Raw genomic sequence first — 18,373 nt, forward strand, 5'->3', positions numbered from 1 at the left:
TGACAAATTTTTAATTAATTTTATATTTTACAATTAACAATTGTATAATCAAGCAACATATAAAACTGAAAACAAAAATATAACAAAATGATTGTTTCGTTTCATATGAATGTATTTGCCAGGAAAATGACAAAGATATACTAACCTTAAAGTCATATTTAAATAACAGTAAGTTAGTGGAATATTAGAAGATTTAAAGTTGCATAAAGTGAATATAATGATTCTTATTTATAATAGTTGAAAGTATTGGATTAAGAATATTTAAATTTTGAATACTAATCCCATGTTATCAGTTAATATTATGGGAAGCTGTTGGAATATTTAATTAATCGATATATATATTTTAACAACTTATAGAAGAAAAAAAAGAACCAAAGATTTTGGATTTTATGGAAGCATGATAAATAGCTTTTAACCGGATTAACTATTTAAATTAATGTGAAAATCGAATATCCTTAAAATGTAATTGTAACACCCCGGCTTAAGCGGAAACGCCCGAGTGTGACGTATAGATTGTTCAAACACATGTGACACTATTTGGTGACAATAATAACATTAATTCAGTTAAAACATCATGTAACACAAGTTCCAAAGTAAACAAGTACATCCAAATCAAAGACAAACAATCATAATGAAAATCCGTTTATTTGAATACCCTAAATAAACTAATTGTCTTCCACTACTTCATCCTATAATCACGGTACCTGTAACATATGTATAAAATACGGTCAGCTATAAATATAGCTGGTGAGATTTCCACAGTTTGATATATATTATATAAAAACCATACAATTCCACGAACTCATAAAATGCGCAAGTAAGGGTTCTTTACACTCGATGCAATGGACCTGAGTGTAAAGAACAAACGAAGGTCCTTTCCAGTTGGGGCTTCCAATGTACTTGGATATGAGGTCCCTTTTCTACTCGATACAAATGGATCTGAGTGCAAAGGGGGGGGGGGGCGTATGATCATACTTATTGGGGCAACCACTTGAAATCCACGTATATAACAAATAAGCAAGTAAGCATACAAGTCCATGATATGAATTGTAGTTTGTAAGCAAAGTTGTAAATCTTGAAGTTTGATAATAAATACATATGCCACCCCAAAATATGAAAAAGTTTAAAAGGGGTTGTGAGAAACTCACCTTAGGTATTGAAGCAAAAAGGAGAACTCGAAAGGTTTGAAAAATGGCAAACAACAGAACGCGCCACGAAAGCCGAAACAAGCGATCAGCGCTAACTAAATTGAGTAAAACGAGACTTAATCGATAATCATACAGGATTGGTTATTGTATAACTTGTATTGAGAGTTTGGTTAATATTTTATAAATTTTGATTATACTATTATTATTTATGTTTTAACGGAAAATCGTTTATTAATATGATTTAAGTATTTTAACGGCGAGGATAAGAAGTTTGAATGCTCGAAATACTTGAACTAGTGTTTATAAGTCGAAAACATAATTATTGTTTTAACGAGACAATTTTTAGTAAATTAAAGTTTACTTTACGATTAGTAAACGATTTTTAGTTACGGTTTACGAAAACGAGAAATTTTGTTTTTATGTGTGAAATGGTGAGATATATTTTATAATTAATTTAAATAATTTTTATTTAATTTAAAAAAAGTTTTTAGAAATTTATTTTGATTTTTAATTGATTAAAATGATTTATTAATTAGCTGAAAAAATTAAACAAAAAGAAACCTGACTGACCCGGGTTTCGAACCCGGGTATTGAGGTTTACGAATCTAGTGTGTATTAGAGGGGGATTAAGAGGAATGAGCGAGTTGTAATGAAGACGGGGGTCCTATTTATACTAACTAGGGGAGCGTCTACGCATTAATGACATTGATTTGATTTTCCAGAAATTCCGGAGAGTATCACGGTTTAAACACGGTGTTAAAACGCAATTAACTTGGTTGTTAGGATATAATATCGATGTATAAAACATTTTATATAATTTATTTGATTTAAAAATAGGTTTTAAGGGGGTGGCGGCCACCTCTGGCGCTGGATTCCGGTGGCCGGAGGCTCGCTGGAAAAACAAGGGGAGGGGGGCTGGGTAGGGTTTATTTAATATAATAATATAATTTAAATGAAAGTTACACATTACACCCTTGAAGTTTCATAAACATTTTAAATGAAACTTAATATCTTTTAAGTTATTAATAAGTATTTAAAGTTTACACTTTTAACCCTAAACTTTATAATTAAATTATATAGTTTTCGGTTTTGGATTATTTACGCGTTTAACCCGCACGGCTCGATTAACGTTTAATCCTCGGAAAAATTTATAAACAACTGAATAACAACGAACATTGAACATAAATGTCGGGAACACTTTATTAGTAATAAACAATACATCGAAATGACCCAACGGGTCGGGTTTACAAATACAAATCCGAATCGAAAATTGACGAATGTCACAGCATTCCCTACTTTTGAAAATTTCGTCCCGAAATTAGTTTAAAGAATCCGTATCAAACAAATGGGGACACTTAGTTCGCATCAGGTCTTCCCGCTCCCAAGTAAATTCAGCGCCTCGTTTAGATTCCCAACGAACCTTTACCAAAGGTATACGGCTACGTTTGGTCTCTTTGTCCTTGCGGTCCATAATTTCCACCGGTTTCTCAACAAAGTGCATGGATTCATCGATGCAGACTTCGTCAAGTGGTTTGTGGAGATTCTCCGCGGCTGAGCATTTCTTAAGATTCGACACATGAAACGTCGGATGGACATTCGCGAGTTCTTGCGGAAGTTCAAGGGTATAGGCCACGCTACCAACACGATCGATAATTTTGAAAGGTCCAACGTATCGAGGAGTTAGTTTACTTTTCTTACCGAAACGAGCAACACCCTTCCAAGAAGATACCTTGAGAAGAACACGATCACCAACGTTGAACTCGAGTGGTCGTCGACGGTTATCAGCGTAGCTCTTTTGGCGACTACGAGCGGCTAAGAGATTTTGTTGAATTTGCGCAATTCGATCAGTGGTCTCTTGGACAAGTTCGGGAACGGTGATTTGGGTTTCACCAATCTCATTCCAACTTATAGGAGAACGACACTTACGACCATAGAGTGCTTCAAATGGAGCCATACCGATGCTCATATGAAATCTGTTATTGTAGGAGAACTCAATCAAATGAAGATGAGAATCCCAGTTTCCACCAAAATCCAAAACACAAGACCTAAGCATATCCTCAAGCGTTTGAATCGTTCGCTCGGATTGCCCATCGATTTGAGGATGATAGGCGGTGCTAAGGTCCAAACGAGTTCCCAACGCGGTTTGCAAAGACGACCAAAAGTGAGAAGTAAAACGACTATCACGGTCGGAAAAAACACACTTTCCATCTAGACCATCAGATCACAAAATCTAATGCACCAGATTACTTCTTACACTTTTTAGACACATTCCATTTCTTATTATAACTCCACCCTACACACACACATATACACATATGTGTGTGTGTGTGTGTGTATATATATATAGGAGAAATATAGTTTGAAAACCCTCTTGAGTTGAGAAAACCCGTGAAAACCCTATGTAATATCGGTTTTTTTTGTTTCATGTAATATATGTTGTTACATTTAATGCAAAATATCGAAAACATAAAAAAAATATTTTGCTATTTTTTTAGTAATTTTTATATATGTTTTCAGGAGAGAGAAAATGTAAATGAACTTTTACATTTTTTATTAACTTTAATTGTGGACCACAAGATTTAATCTTTAATTAAAAACATGTGGTTGAGAATGAGTTTCTAAAATTTTCACAACTCAAGTGGATTTTTATTCTAACATAACCCTATATATATATATATATATATATATATATATATATATATATATATATATATATTCTAATCTTAAAATGAGCAAACAAGTTAGACCAGGTGGTTAGTGCATGTGTGTGAGGACCCGGGTTCGAACTTGGGTCAGAGCTGTTTGTTTAATATTTTTTTTAAAACCAAGTTCCTTTAGTTTTTTTTACCAAATTAATTAGTTAAAAATTTAATAAAATCATTTTTCTTGAATAAATTTAATCATAAATTAATTTTATCTTTTTCTTTACCTAAAATCGAACTTCGCGAGAACCGTTAATATAATATTATATTATATCTTTTTCCGTTAATATTTTTATAAAACGCGAACACAATTGTTTACGAAATAAAATTATGTCGTTCGGTGCTTCGTATATATAATAAAATTCACTTATTAGTAATAAACTATTAGTTGAGATAACATTTAAATAATATTATATTTTAATTCGATTTCGTTAAACCTTATAATTCGTTAACACTTTCGTTTTCAAAATAAAATATACCGTTAACCCCAAGATTCCGTATACGCTATATTCAAACTTAGTATGAATCTTGTAATTAAGATAATATTAAAATACGAATAAATCGTTAAACCATTAATATAAATTCGTTCACTTTTAGTCGTTAAGCTTTAAATCATCTGTTTTAATTCGTTAACTTATATTTAGTTAACCGTAACCCGTTTGTTAGCTTCAATTCGTTAACATAAATTCAATAACATAGTTATAATAATAAAGCAATAATAATTCAGAAGTGTGTTAAGTTTTTTTTAAAAAAATAATCTTTTTAATAAGGAATGGTGAGCTGCGTTATTGCGTTCGGGTTAAAGAAATTAAACAAACAAACTTGTCCCATGCACATAACCACGCCCAAGGCGCAAACATCCACGTCCTAGGCGAACGTGAGCTGCCCAAATTCAACCAACAAACCGTCTGTCTTACAACTTAGGGTTTTCATATTCATTTCATCTTCCACCTCCTCTGTTACACACTCACACTCCCAATCCCAATTTCACATCTTCCAATCCATCAAATCCCATCACATTTATTCTTACAACAACCATGCCGACTTCCATCCGTCGCCGTTGCCTTTAGGGTTTTGCATGGAAACTCGTAGCCGCAAGCGGCCTGAGGCCACCAAACGCCGTCGTTTAACACCTCCATCGGTATCCACTCGCTCACGCTCTTCTAATATGGATCATATTAACATTAACCAACCTTCCGCCTCCGGGTCGACCCGTGCCCGCCGTACTGGTAAACAGAAGAAAGAAACTGAACCTAGGGTTAGGATTAATAATAATAATAATAATAAGAGAGAGTATAATTTGGGACTTAATAATGACCGGTCAGCGAATGAGGACGACACCGAGGACGATGACGTGGAAAATGATAGTGATGGTGATGGAGTAGGTTGAGGCTTTGACTCAGTTGTGTGACATGCTTGCCATTGGGACCAAGGATTCGCTTATTGGTTTTCCGGTTGATTTGTTTGTTCCTGTGCTTGGTGGGTTGCTTAATTATGAGAGCAATCCGAATATTATGTTGCTTGCGGCTAGGGCGATTATTACGCATCTGTGTGATGTGTTACCGTCGTCGTGTGTTGTGGCTGTGCAGTATGGTGCTGTTTCTTGCTTTGTTGCTAGGTTGCTTACTATTGAGTATATGGATTTGGCTGAACAGGTGTGTTGACTTATTGTCTTCAACTTTTGTTTACTTACTGGGACGTTTAGTTAACCGTTTGGCGGGAAGCTTGGTTTTGAATTGCGTGATGCGCTCTGATGCGTTTGGTCCAAAGATCTGATGCGAGATGCGCCGACGCATGCATTTTTATTAGAAAAATACTAAAGTGCATGACATTAAGCTAAAATAATAAAAAATGCATACTAATTCAAAAAAGTTTTTTAATATGAACCTAAGCATATAATGAGATATCCATCAGCAGATCTGTAACATGTAAATTAAAAGCAAGGGTATTATAGAATTTTAAAAAAATCAATAACTTGCTGGTTTTTGGAAACCAGCTGAATTGCTGTTTTTTTGGTGACTAACTTCATCACGATCGCTGTAAACCGATCGTGATTCTTTGAAGCAAACAAAGTCTATTTTTTGGGAATCAAATTGAAGTCAATTCTGCTTCAATTGACGCATCCAAAGTTGCTAATCGGATGTTGAAATCTGATTGCATCATGGAAACGCTGCACGTCAGATGTTGCGATGCGGTCTCACCTGCGCAACAAGTCGGGAAGTTTGTTTATACAATAAATGAACAAACACGAATAACTTTTTGTTCATTTAACTTGATGAATAGATATAAGCATATGTCTTCTTTGTTCATAGATGTTCAACATTCGTTTTTGTTTGTTTGATGACGTTTATTTAAGTTCGTTTGTGTAGAAATTCATTTAAATCTTTTAGGTTGGTTACAATTTAGTCTAGTTTTATGGCAATTAAACATCACCCTCGACAATCTAGTTCAGTTTTAGCCTTTTTTATAACGAACGCTTATTTAGTTTTTCGTGTTTGATTGTTTGTCGGTTAAAGTTAAACAAACGAACATGAACATGCTTTGTTTGTGTTCATTGGTTTGTTTACATTCCTACCTACAAAACTTATCACAGTAATAGTATTGGTAATTGGTGATCATTGTTTCTCAACAGTCATTGCAAGCTCTTAAAAAGATATCTCTGGAGAACCCTACTGCATGCTTGCGAGCGGGTGCGCTAATGGCAGTGCTCTCTTATCTTGACTTCTTTTCTACTGGAATTCAGGTACCCTTTATTGCTTATCATGTTAATTGTTAACCGTATACAAGAATTGAATATAATATGAATTATATCTGTTAGCGTGTAGCATTATCTACTGCTGCAAATATGTGCAAGAAACTTCCATCTGATGCAGCTGATTTTGTCATGGAAGCTGTTCCTTTGCTGACAAATCTTCTTCAGTATCATGATGTGAAGGTGAGTCAATGAAAGTCAAAGCATTTAAGATTGGCCAACTAGTTAGCTAAATACTAATCGTACATCCAACTGAGTTTAGGTTTTGGAGCATGCATCTATATGTTTGACTCGAATTGTAGAGGCATTTGCAGCATCATCTGATAAACTTGATGAGCTTTGTAACCATGGGTTAGTTACACAAACCGCTTCGCTTATTTCAATCAGCAGTTCTGGTGGTGGACAGGCGTCTCTTACCCAATCTACATATACGGTTTGACTTTTTTTTGACTTTTGGAATTGTAATTGCTTTTGGCAGGGGTAAATAGCTCAATAATAAGGCTTTTGTAGGGTTTAATACGATTGCTTTCCACATGTGCAAGTGTGTCTTCTTTATGCTCAAAAACTTTGATGCTTCTTGTAATTAGTGGTATTCTTAAAGATATATTATCAGGTTCTGGTGTTGTTGCAACCATGTCTGTTTCACCTGCTTTAACTAGGCCATCAGAGCAGGTAATTCATCTTTATATTTTGACTTTTTTTTTTCTTGTTGCTAAAATTTGGTTCATTTTTGGCTGTGAGCCTTTTAGGGTTCATTTGATGTAAAAGCAAAGAGTTTTATTGTAAATAAACTGAACGCTCAGCAGGAAGTTCGTTTATTTGATAAATGAACAAACATGAGCAAAAGTATTTGCTCATTTAGTTAAACGAACGAACATGGACACGTGTTTCATTTGTTCTTTATGTTTGTTAACGCTTGTTTACAGTCGTTCATTTAAGTTTATTTATGCTTGTTTGTTCGCATTCATTTGTGTTCATTACTTTATGTGTGTTTAAGTTTGTTCGTTTACGTTGTGAACGCTGTTTACAGTCGTTCATTTATGCTTGTTTGTTTGCATTCATTTGTGTTCATTACTTGATATGTGTTTAAGTTTGTTCGTTTACGTTTGTTTGTATGCATTCATTTGCGTTTGTTTATGTTCATTTAAATTTTTTAGGCCATTACAGTTTAGTTCACTTTCAATAACTTTTAGGCCCAACACATTGTTGCTCATGTTTGCTTCTTTTTGGTTTTAGTTTAGTTATGTCCGTTCATCTTATGTTCAGTTATGTTTGTTTGTGAACCGTTTGTTTATACTGTTAACGAACGGACATAAATGAACACAAACAAGAAAACCTCTCTTGTTAAGTTCATGTTCGGTTAAAGTTCAAAGAACATGAACATGCTTCATTCATGTTTTTTTGGTTCGTTCACAAGCCTAAGCTTTAACCCATTGTTGGTAATGGCATCATTTACAAACCATTTTGACCAATTTGTTTAATTTGTTAACTCACAGATATTTGAGATTGTGAGTTTGATAAATGAGCTTCTTCTCCCATTGCCTCGAGGAATCATATTTTTTTCTGCCACCACTAAACCGTCAGCTGGCAGTTCTGGCAAGCAAGAAGTAACTGATGCATCTGTATCATCAGGTCATGAGAAGTTAGTGCCAGATCAGCCTGAGCTTTTGCACCAATTCGGGATGGATCTTCTTCCTGTTCTCATTCAGGTTAGTTCTGAAAAATTATTCAGATTTGTTATTATTTTCGCAACTATTTTTAACAGACAGGCTCACTTTGTTTTGCAGATATATGGGTCAAGTGTGAATGTACCTGTTCGCCATAAATGTCTTTCTGTTATTGGGAAGTTAATGTATTTCAGCACCAAGGATATGATACAATCTTTACTTGGTGTTACAAATATATCAAGGTATATATATCATATATGTGTACTTTGAATTATTTAGATAAATTAGTTTTGTTAATGCTTTAATTTTTTTATAGTTTCTTGGCAGGTGTTTTGGCATGGAAAGATCCACAAGTCCTATTGCATTCTCTTCAAATTGCAGACATTTTAATGGAAAAACTTCTGGAAACTTTCTCTAAATTGTTTGTGAGAGGTGTCGTTCATGCTATAGATACACTAATTTTGTCTGACTCATCAATCAACAAGGATACCGAGTCGATACCCGGATCATCCACACGTTTGCGACGAAATCGTCGCCGCCTAGGTGGGACACCCAATGTTGATGTCACTTCTGAAAACCCCCAAAATGCCCCTGTAGAGGCTTCTAATGTTAGTTCTAGTATTCCTATTGCGGTGAGTTCGAGTGCAAAATCTTTTAAAGATAAATACTTTTCTTCAGTTCCTGGATCTGATGAAGTCGGGGTTACAGATGATCTTCTTAATTTGAAGAATCTTTGCATAAAGTTGGGTGCTTTAACATATGATTGTAAGTCAAAGGGAAAGTCTAAAGCTTCTGGATATCAGTTTGTTGACTTCTCACCGACTAAAGAGGAAAGTTTATTGAAAATGATAACCGAGATGCTAGAAGAATTAAGCAAAAGGGACGGTGTTTCAACATTTGAGTTCATTGGAAGTGGTGTTGTTGATGCTTTGCTAAATTACTTAACATGTGGATGCTTTTTTAAAGAAAAGGTGCTGGAATCAAGTTTGACCAAGTTAAGTCAACAAGCTATGAAAAGGTATAAATCGTTTATATCAATCAGCCTTCGTTATGGACTTAACGAATCAAACTTGACTCCTATGAGTGTTTTAGTTTTAAAGCTTCAAAACGCATTGACTTCATTAGAGCGGTTTCCAGTAGTGCTGAGTCATGGTTCTCGTTCGTCTACAAGTGGGCGTCTCTCTTATGGTGTGGGTGCAACATCTCGACCATTTAAGCTGCGTCTCTGCAGATCACATGGTGAAAAGTCTCTTCGGGATTATTCTTCAAACATTCTTTTAATTGATCCTTTTGCCAACTTGGCTGCTGTTGAAGAGTTTATTTGGTCACGGATTCAACATGGCGAGTCTAGTCAGAATAAGTCATCTTCTTCTCCTGCTCCTGGTACACATCAGTATTCTACAAGATCCAGGTCAGTGGTTAATATAGGGAAGTCGGCCGAAAAGGACACGCCACAGGACAAAAACGCAAACTCTTCTTCAAAGGGGAAGGGGAAGACTGTCCTGAAGCCAACTCAAGATGAGGCGAGTGGACCCCGCACCGAAATGCTTCTAGAGGAAAGGCTGCTTCTGATAAAGACACTTTGATGAAATCTGTGGATAATCAGTCGACATCTGAGGTATGTCTTTTTATGTATTTGTATTTGTTTCTGTTTTTTGTTTTTAATGTTGGTTGTTAGAGGCGGCAAAATTGCTGTGATGGGTGTGTTTGCTAAATGTCAAAAATGGGTTTGGGTCAGTTTTTGTCTAGCTTTTAGAGTATTGTTTTATAAATGTTTATTATGTTAAAATGTAATTTAGAAGGTTATATGTATTAAAAATACTTTTGGGATGACTTTTGACATGTTTGACACATTTCATTGATATCAAGCATTTGACCCAGTAGGTGTGAAATATAACCTGAGTTGACCTGTTCATAAATAAATGTATCAAAATTGTATCTCTATTGTATGTTGGATCTACATAGAACTTAAATGTTTTCTCTATACTATTACTATCATAAATTGGAATAACATGTTATTGGTGATATGAAATAACTTGTTTGTTTAAATGCCTATGGCGCATTCTCAAAACCTTGTAATGGCGTTTGTATTGCAATTCCAATTTTGTTAGTCATGATGTGTAACGTTAAGACGTGATTCGGTTTTAGAAATGGTTTCATGTCCTGCCCTTCAATCTCTACGTCTGGCTCGTTCAGCTTGCTGTTTCCATAAGATATCTTTGACCGTATTTTTCTTTGTTTTACCGTACTTATATTAGTCTTTATCATTATTTTTCTGTCTGTTGCTGGGAAACATTTTATTTTGTTCACTGTAGGATGAAGACGTAGAGTGACCACCTGTCGAAGTTGATGATGCATTGATGATTGAAGATGATGATATATCTGAAGATGACAATGATGTATGTTTTTTACACTTTTTTAGTTACATTCTACTTGTTTTTTTTATTGAGCATTGATGAGATGAACCTTTTTTTTTATGTTTTCAGTTAAGGGATGAACCGGTTCCAGTTTGCATACCAGATGTCCACAATGTTAAATTAAACGACTCTGCAGAGGATCATAGCTCTGCAGGCCCCACAACAAGTGGCAACCACCCAAATTCAGCATGCGGTTCCACCAGTAAAGCAACTCCATCTCGGGCCTCAGACTCCTCAGAATTTAGATCTCCAAATTCTTTCGGCTCACGTGGGTCAATGTCATTTGCTGCTGCCGCCATGGCTGGCCTTGCATCAGCAAACAGTAGTAGAGGTAGTATTAGGGGTGTTAGGCATCGCCATAGTCAACACTTGTTTGACTCTAATGACTCCATTCCCAAACTCGTATTTTCTTCAGGTGGTAATCAACTTAACTGAAACTTAACGATATTTCCAGCAGTTCAACAGCATATTGCCTTAGACGAGGGTGATGATGATAGATATAACACCAGTGAATTCATATCTAGTGACGGGAGCAGATTATGGAGCGATGTCTACACTTTGAATTACCAAAAGGCCGATACCACATCAGCCGATACCACATTAGCCGTGAATCTTTTTGTACAGGTTAGTATAGACAACTTGGAGGAGTATGTTTCACTTGTAGTTGCTGCCACTGTTAAAACTGGTATCACTCGTCAAATGGAAGCGTTGAAAACTGGTTTCAATCAGGTCAGCCTCACTTGCTTTTTTTTCATTACTTACACTTTGTTTTGGATAACTATTAGTTAACTAATGTGAATGTTTGGTCAACTACTAGTTAGTTAATGCGCATGTTTGGTCAACTAACAGGTCTTTGACATTTCATCTCTGCAAATATTCTCCCCAAGCGAATTGGATTATATGCTTTGTGGTCAGAGAACTGTGGGAGGTAATTCCGGTTAACTTTTTCATGGCCAAAGGTCAATGCTTCATGAAAGAATGTATCTGAGTACTTTTTTTTTACAACCGCAGGCTGACAAATTTGTAGAAACATTAAATTTGATCATGGGTACACTTCAAAGAGTCCTGCAATAGTCAACGTATGTTAAATCTTGACTCATTTTGGAATCTTTTATGACAAATGTCTTGAAACTTGTTTTTGACAAATGTTTTAGTTACTTGAGATAATGGGAGATTTCAACCCTGTACAACAAAGGGCGTTTTGTCGGTTTGTGAGTGGTGTGCCTCGGCTTCCACCTGGCGGTTTGGCGGTGTTGAATCCTAAGTTGACCATTGTCAGAAAGGTATCTATTATATGTTAAAAACAAAGTCTTTTTTAGTTATTTATGATATAAAAGTGGATATGAACACTTTCTTTTTTATGCAGCATTCTTCAACTGCAAGTAATGTGGGGCCCAATGCAGAACCTGCTGATGATGACTTGCCAAGTGTGATGACCTGTGCTAATTACTTAAAGCTTCCTCCTTACTCTACCAAGGTGAAGTAACCCTTGTGCAAGTTTTGCACTTTTGGTCCTTTTAGTTTGGATTAACAAACTTAATAACCCTTGATGTTTACGTTGTTTGTAAACAGGAGATCATGCAGAAGCGAATCCTGTATGCCATCACTGAAGGGCAAGGATCTTTTGATTTGTCATGATCTTTTCGTTTTAAGCTAACTGAATTTTGTATATTTGCATCTCGAAAGCTTATTTTGGAATCCTTGTTTTTGACTTTCTACTGCCGCCCTCCGTGATGGTCAACTTTAAGGTCAGTTTTTCTTTTTTATAGTATTCGGTATGAAAATAGGCGTTTTGGGCAGAGGTGGTAAAATGGGCGGGTCAAACTGACTTCCATTTACGAGTTAATGTAAGTTTTAATAACTAACCAAAGGATAGCTATAATCCTTTCTTAATGATGCATGCAAGATAAGTGTAATAAATAACCAGCTAGAGAACTCCATTAGTGAGCCTACTTTCCATCCATGGATCTTATAAACAATGTCTAGTTACATTTCACAATTGTGTAAATTCAGCTTGAATCTGTTGTTTTCTTTACCGCTTTAACAGTACTTTTCACAAATTTTGGCAAAAATGAAGAACCAACGCCAATTTTGGCAGATTGAGATCTAAGACTAACCTAGCTATATGTTGTTCCAAGGCCCAGTGAGATTTTTCTTAAAGCACTATGGACCAAGACAACCCGTTTTGTGAAAGGCCGAGACCACCTTCCGCCACAGACTATTCTCTTTGGTTTTGAAACGCAAAGTCCATTTAGCAAGCAAAGCCTTGTTGATATCTTCAAGTAGGCACAAGCCTCAACCGCCAATTTTTCTCTTAGTAACTCTTTCCCAAGTAACCCAATGGGTTTTCCTGCTGTCCTCACTTCCACCCAAAGGAATATTTTACGAATACCTTCCATTTATAACTTTGCTTGGGGCTTTGTAAATAGAGAAATAACAAAATTCCCAACGAGTTGCGTCGGGTTGATGACAATCGTACTCGTACAACTTATCAAATCGTGTAGTGCATTTGCGAGCCGAGGTGAATTAGAAACTTTGTTAACGAAAAAATTACAACAAATTAACATAACTAAACACGCGCTGCGATTACGAACCGATGACACTTCAGTTGGTATCTGGTTACGGCGTCAAAAATAAAGCAAACCCTAAATTCGCCCACATCCAAATACAACAATTTAACATATTTAAAATATAAAAAAAATGTGGCGAACAAAAAATACACGCGCGTTGCAGCTGCGAACTGATAGGAATTCGTTGATTCTAGAATCGAGGGACAAAAAAAGTGATAGGAAAACCCATGCGTTGCGTTTGCAAACTAACGCGAATTCAGTCGGAATTGACGCTGTCGGCACTAAATCGTACACAGAAAACCATATGTTGTGGTGGTAAACCGACACGAGTTTGGTTGGTATCAGGTTGCGACACCAGAATTAAAGCAACAAGTTAATTCGTTCACACTCAAAATACATCAAATTAACATATTTACATAAAAAAACAGACCATGGCGAACCAAAAAAAATACACATGTTGTGACCGTGACCTGACATGAATTCATCTAAAATTGATGGACAAAAAAAACTTGTGGGAAAAAACCTTAGGTTGTGAACGCGAGCTGACGCAAATTTGGCAGGAATCATTTGATGGTATCAACGGTAAAAAAAACCCCATATTTTACGACAGTGAACCGACGCGAGTTTAAAAACGAAAAATAAATTAAAAGCAAATAGAAAATTGATGAATCCCGTGAGGCCACATGCGTGATTGCATCGCCAAACTTCTTAATTATTATTATATATATATATAATAAATCTGTTTCTAAGCTTTCCAAAATTGATTTGAGAAGAGTCAATCTTTGATAACACTCTGTTCCCGAGTTTAATAGATAGAAGATAGGAAAGGAAATGAAATTAGTAAAAGAAAAGAAAGAGATGGAATAGAAAACATAGAAGTTACTATCGTATCCCAGAGTTCAAAGGAAATGAAAAGAAATTAAAGCTTTCATGTGTTACTAAGTTGAAAAAAAAGAAGAAAACTTACAATTTTACAACTATACTTTTGTTCCTTATAAGTATTCACTTGTACTATCAGCTACATGGTGGCCTTTGTATTCTCAAACAACCTCTTCTCTGTTTCTCAATCTTGCATCCGAATTTATACAAGCTTTCACAGCAAAATTATAATTCCTACTCTGCTTAGTTACATAAATATCAAGCCATCGAACACACGAAAAAAAGGTGCAACTTAAGCAATGCTCCATACGAACCAAAAATGGTATTAGGAATTCAAATAATAATTTAGATGAACCATATCCTAATTAATAACTTCTGGCGCACATTTTATAATGATGATATTAAAAATTATCTCCTAATAATAACATTTTAATAATCATATTATAATTTGAGTTAAATCGAAAGCAACATATATTTATGTAACTCATGGATGCATATCGGTCAAAAGTATCAACTTAATGTCCAGAAACAAAAAAGGAAAAAAGAGTTATGCTTTGATCGGTAATCATAATCTCATTGAAGTAATAGTCAATAATAAGTAGCATCAAGTAAATTAACATACAACCAACAATTAAAGAAAACACTAAACTGATTGCATTTGCAAATGCTGTGAGCATAATGCAGAAAGTTTAGGCAATCAACAGGGATTATTATTAAACACCAACACATATTTCAACAGCAAAAAATATACTAAATATACCATTGTTTTCAACATCCATAATCAAAAAGTAACACCACTTGTTTTGGTCAAAAATCACCGAAGCAATAATTGAACAATTTCGTTAAGTGGGGTAGAGTGTTTTTTTAACATTGAGGAAAGTAATGTAGTAGATAAGTGCGGTAAAAGTAAATATGAACACAGCGATGTAGCGAGGAAAAGCTTAGGATCCTGGTAAGGATTTTCGGAAAAAACCTCAGGAGGGGAAAACTATCCCATGCCTTGATTTATTAATAAGGTAAAACTGGTTACAAGTCGGGAACTGAATGAGAACGAAGGCTAGAATACAAGTGTCAGTGTTGTGAGTGCAAAAAGATGTGTCTCTAATCGTTCTCAACAGCCCCATTATATAGAAATGAAAATTAACTATAACTCCTATAATTCCGGAAACCCTAGCTGCCATGACCGTTAGAAGACGTGTTCTCCAATCCCATGTGTGTTTCAACTTGGTCATCCGATCTTTCAGGTAGAATAAGTCAGCTAGTCGTTGTACGCCCTTATATCTTTAAGTAGCCTGCAAGTATAAAACAAACATAGACGGTTAGTTCAAGACCCTACAGCTAGCTGGGATAACCGTCAGGATAAAATGACCCCTAACAATTGTCCTAAAAAATGTTACAGATGTAAACCATAAATCCCAGCTGGTACATTTTTCAACTTGATAAGTAATTTGAATTTTGAAGGCTTGAGGTGACTTGATGAGACATGGTGAGATGACCTAACCGCCTTTCATTTAATCCCGATGCAACTCCTATAATTCTTATCTTGCTTTCTCCCGCAGGTAACTTTCCCCTTTCTAGCGTTTCTTTACTAGTCTTTATCTCTTCCGAGTTAGGCTGAGGGGTGTGGGGCTTCAGCGGGGGCGCCCAGGCGCGAGCACCACACCACCGAGGCGCGAGAGGGGCGCGAGCACGGCTTTCAAAGCAGGCGCAAGCCTGTTCGCGTGAATGAAGAGGCGTAAAGGGACATGGGAATGCGTGAAAGAGCCGTTGGGATGAGAAATGAGCCGTTGGGCTCTTTAATTTTATTAAAAAAAATCTGTTTTTCCTATATATAAACCTAAACCAATTACCACACCCAAAATCACATACCACACCCAAAATCACATAAAACAATTACCACAACTTCAAAAAAAACCCAAAATCAACCCATCTTCCAAACCTTTTTTTAAAAACATGGCTGGAAATTGGTACCCAAACCTAGATTCAGGTTATAGTTACGACGATTTATGGTCGTCACCAGACCAATCGATGTTTTTTTCGGGGTCGCAAGAAACATCCGGCTTTCAACCATCCAACATACAACCGTCTCCTAACTTTGTTGTTCCGGAGACACAATAATCACACGGTGATGCTACGGGAGCAAGGAGACGCGTCCACCGGAAAAAACAACTTGCAACGGACGGGCCGGGACCGGCTTCGACTCCGAGGATGAAACGGAAAACCACTCCGTGGTCATCGGATGAGAAGGAAGCCTTGTGTCGGGCTTGGATAGTCATTTCTGAGAATCGGCGTTGCGGTAATTGTTTTAACGTTTTTAAAAATGATTTTTAATAAAAAAGTTAAATAAAAAAGTTAACTGGAAATCTAATTTAATTATTCATTTTGCAGCCGACTACCAAAAAAGCAAGGTTTTTTGGACAAAGGTTAGGGAGACGTTCTATACGCTCGTTGGGAGTACAGAGCGAAACGCCGATATGATTTCGGGTCGGTGGTCCGAAATCAGAAAATTTGTCGGCTTGTTTACTAATCTTTTCAACAGGAACGCCGGTCGTATGAGACCAAGTGGCAGTGATGATTTGGCGGTTTACAATTTCACTGTCGAAGAGTGGAAGCAGGAGTGTTTGCGGAGGTATGGGACGGTGAAGACGTGGGACGACGTAAAGTTGTGGGAGAGGTTGAAAAGGTGTTCCAAGTGGGTTGAGCTGGTGGCGCCGGACCATGATGCGGAAGTAGGGCCGAAACGGACTAAAACTAGTTCGTCTGGAGCGTATAGCACTTCTGCCGCGTCGGATTGCCGCGTTGGATTCGACCTAAACATTGCGGGGGAGGAAACGTCTTCACCGCCGAGGAGGCGGCCATTGGGACGGGACGCCAAGGGGAAAAAACCGACTGAGGGGGGAGCCGTAAACATCGTCGATCTTGTTGAATCCCTCAATAAATTCAACAAAACCATGGAGGTGATCTCTAATGACAAAAAGGAAAAAAGTCGAATGAGAGATTTGGACTTCCTTACAAGAGACTTCAGTAACCTAAATCCGGTCGATCAAATGCTGATGGAAAAGCAAAAGGAACGTATCCGAAAGAGGTTGATCGAAGAAGACCAAGCCGAAGAATAAGAATAATGTTTTTTTAGTACTTTAATTTTTTTTTTATTTTTAGATATTAATGTGTGTTTTTTTTAATAATTTATGAGTTTTTTTAATAATACGTTTTTTGAATATATTTATAAAAAAATAAAAAAAAAAATCCGCTGGAGCCCCTGCTGGAGCCCCTCCACACCAGGGCCAGGGGCTCCAGCGGGGGCTCCAACACCCACCTTATCCAGTTTCTCTCTCTGCCACACGTCACAATATTATTGGCTGGAGCCCCCACTCGCGCCCCCGTTGGAGCCCCCACACCCCTCAGCCTTATGGCCAATAAAAGGTCCAAAACATCCTGACTTCGAATGCCTGATTCAAATCCCTGCAACTTTTCTGACCTTGATATCCTATCTACAGTCCGACAATGCTCTTTCATCCCTTTGATAAGACACTCTTCGTTCCAACTGCATCTCCTGGCTTACCCTTTTACCATAGGCCTAACTTACCCGTTTCCTGATTTCATTTCTCTCTTCTTCTAGGTTACCGGCAAGCTATGCCGATGCTGTAGAGAATCTTTAACATGCTTAATAAAATCATCACCAGTCGCAACATTGACCTGACTTAGCCTCCATTTACAATCTTAGAACCCATGGCTCCAGTCGTTTTGTCCTTCAACTGATGTCTGGCTAAGTTCCCCTTATTTTAAACCCATGTCGTTACACTACACAACTGATGTCTGGCTAAGTTCCCCTTATTTTAGATCCGTTGGAACTTCATTATTGTGGGAGGATTGGTATAGGTTCGACGTGTAACTAGGTTGGGCAAGTATAAACGTTTTTGGGTGTATGGTTTGTTTCGGAGGTAGTTGTGTCTAGCTTCTTGCGAGACCTAATGGTTTTTTTATCGTTGTTTTTTATTAATGGTTGTCTTCGTTTGCCTTTTAAAAAAAAAGAAAAAAAAGAACAATGTTCCGTTGAAAGGATTGAAAGTGCTCGTTGTGGTAAGTAATTTTTAAATCGCACACGTTAATATAGTATTTACCTTAACAAATTGAAAAGTTAGCAAGTTATCTTTCCACTTCAACTTGAGAAACCGCGTCACAAATTGAGAAGTCTTCTCCGCTTCCTCTGGTTTCCGATCTCTGTTATTGTAGACAAC

At 36.6% G+C, this 18,373-nt stretch overlaps 1 pseudogene; it reads left to right on the top strand.

Annotated features, from left to right (window-relative positions):
* The first annotated feature begins 4,928 nt into the window (after window positions 1–4,928).
* Window positions 4,929–12,429, top strand: LOC143589039 (E3 ubiquitin-protein ligase UPL3-like; annotated as a pseudogene).
* Window positions 12,430–18,373: the final 5,944 nt, after the last annotated feature.

Source organism: Bidens hawaiensis, unplaced genomic scaffold (assembly GCF_021521415.1).
Source record: "Bidens hawaiensis isolate Kalapana, Puna unplaced genomic scaffold, B.hawaiensis_p1.1 tig00037185_1, whole genome shotgun sequence".
NCBI classification, from domain to species: Eukaryota; Viridiplantae; Streptophyta; class Magnoliopsida; order Asterales; family Asteraceae; genus Bidens; species Bidens hawaiensis.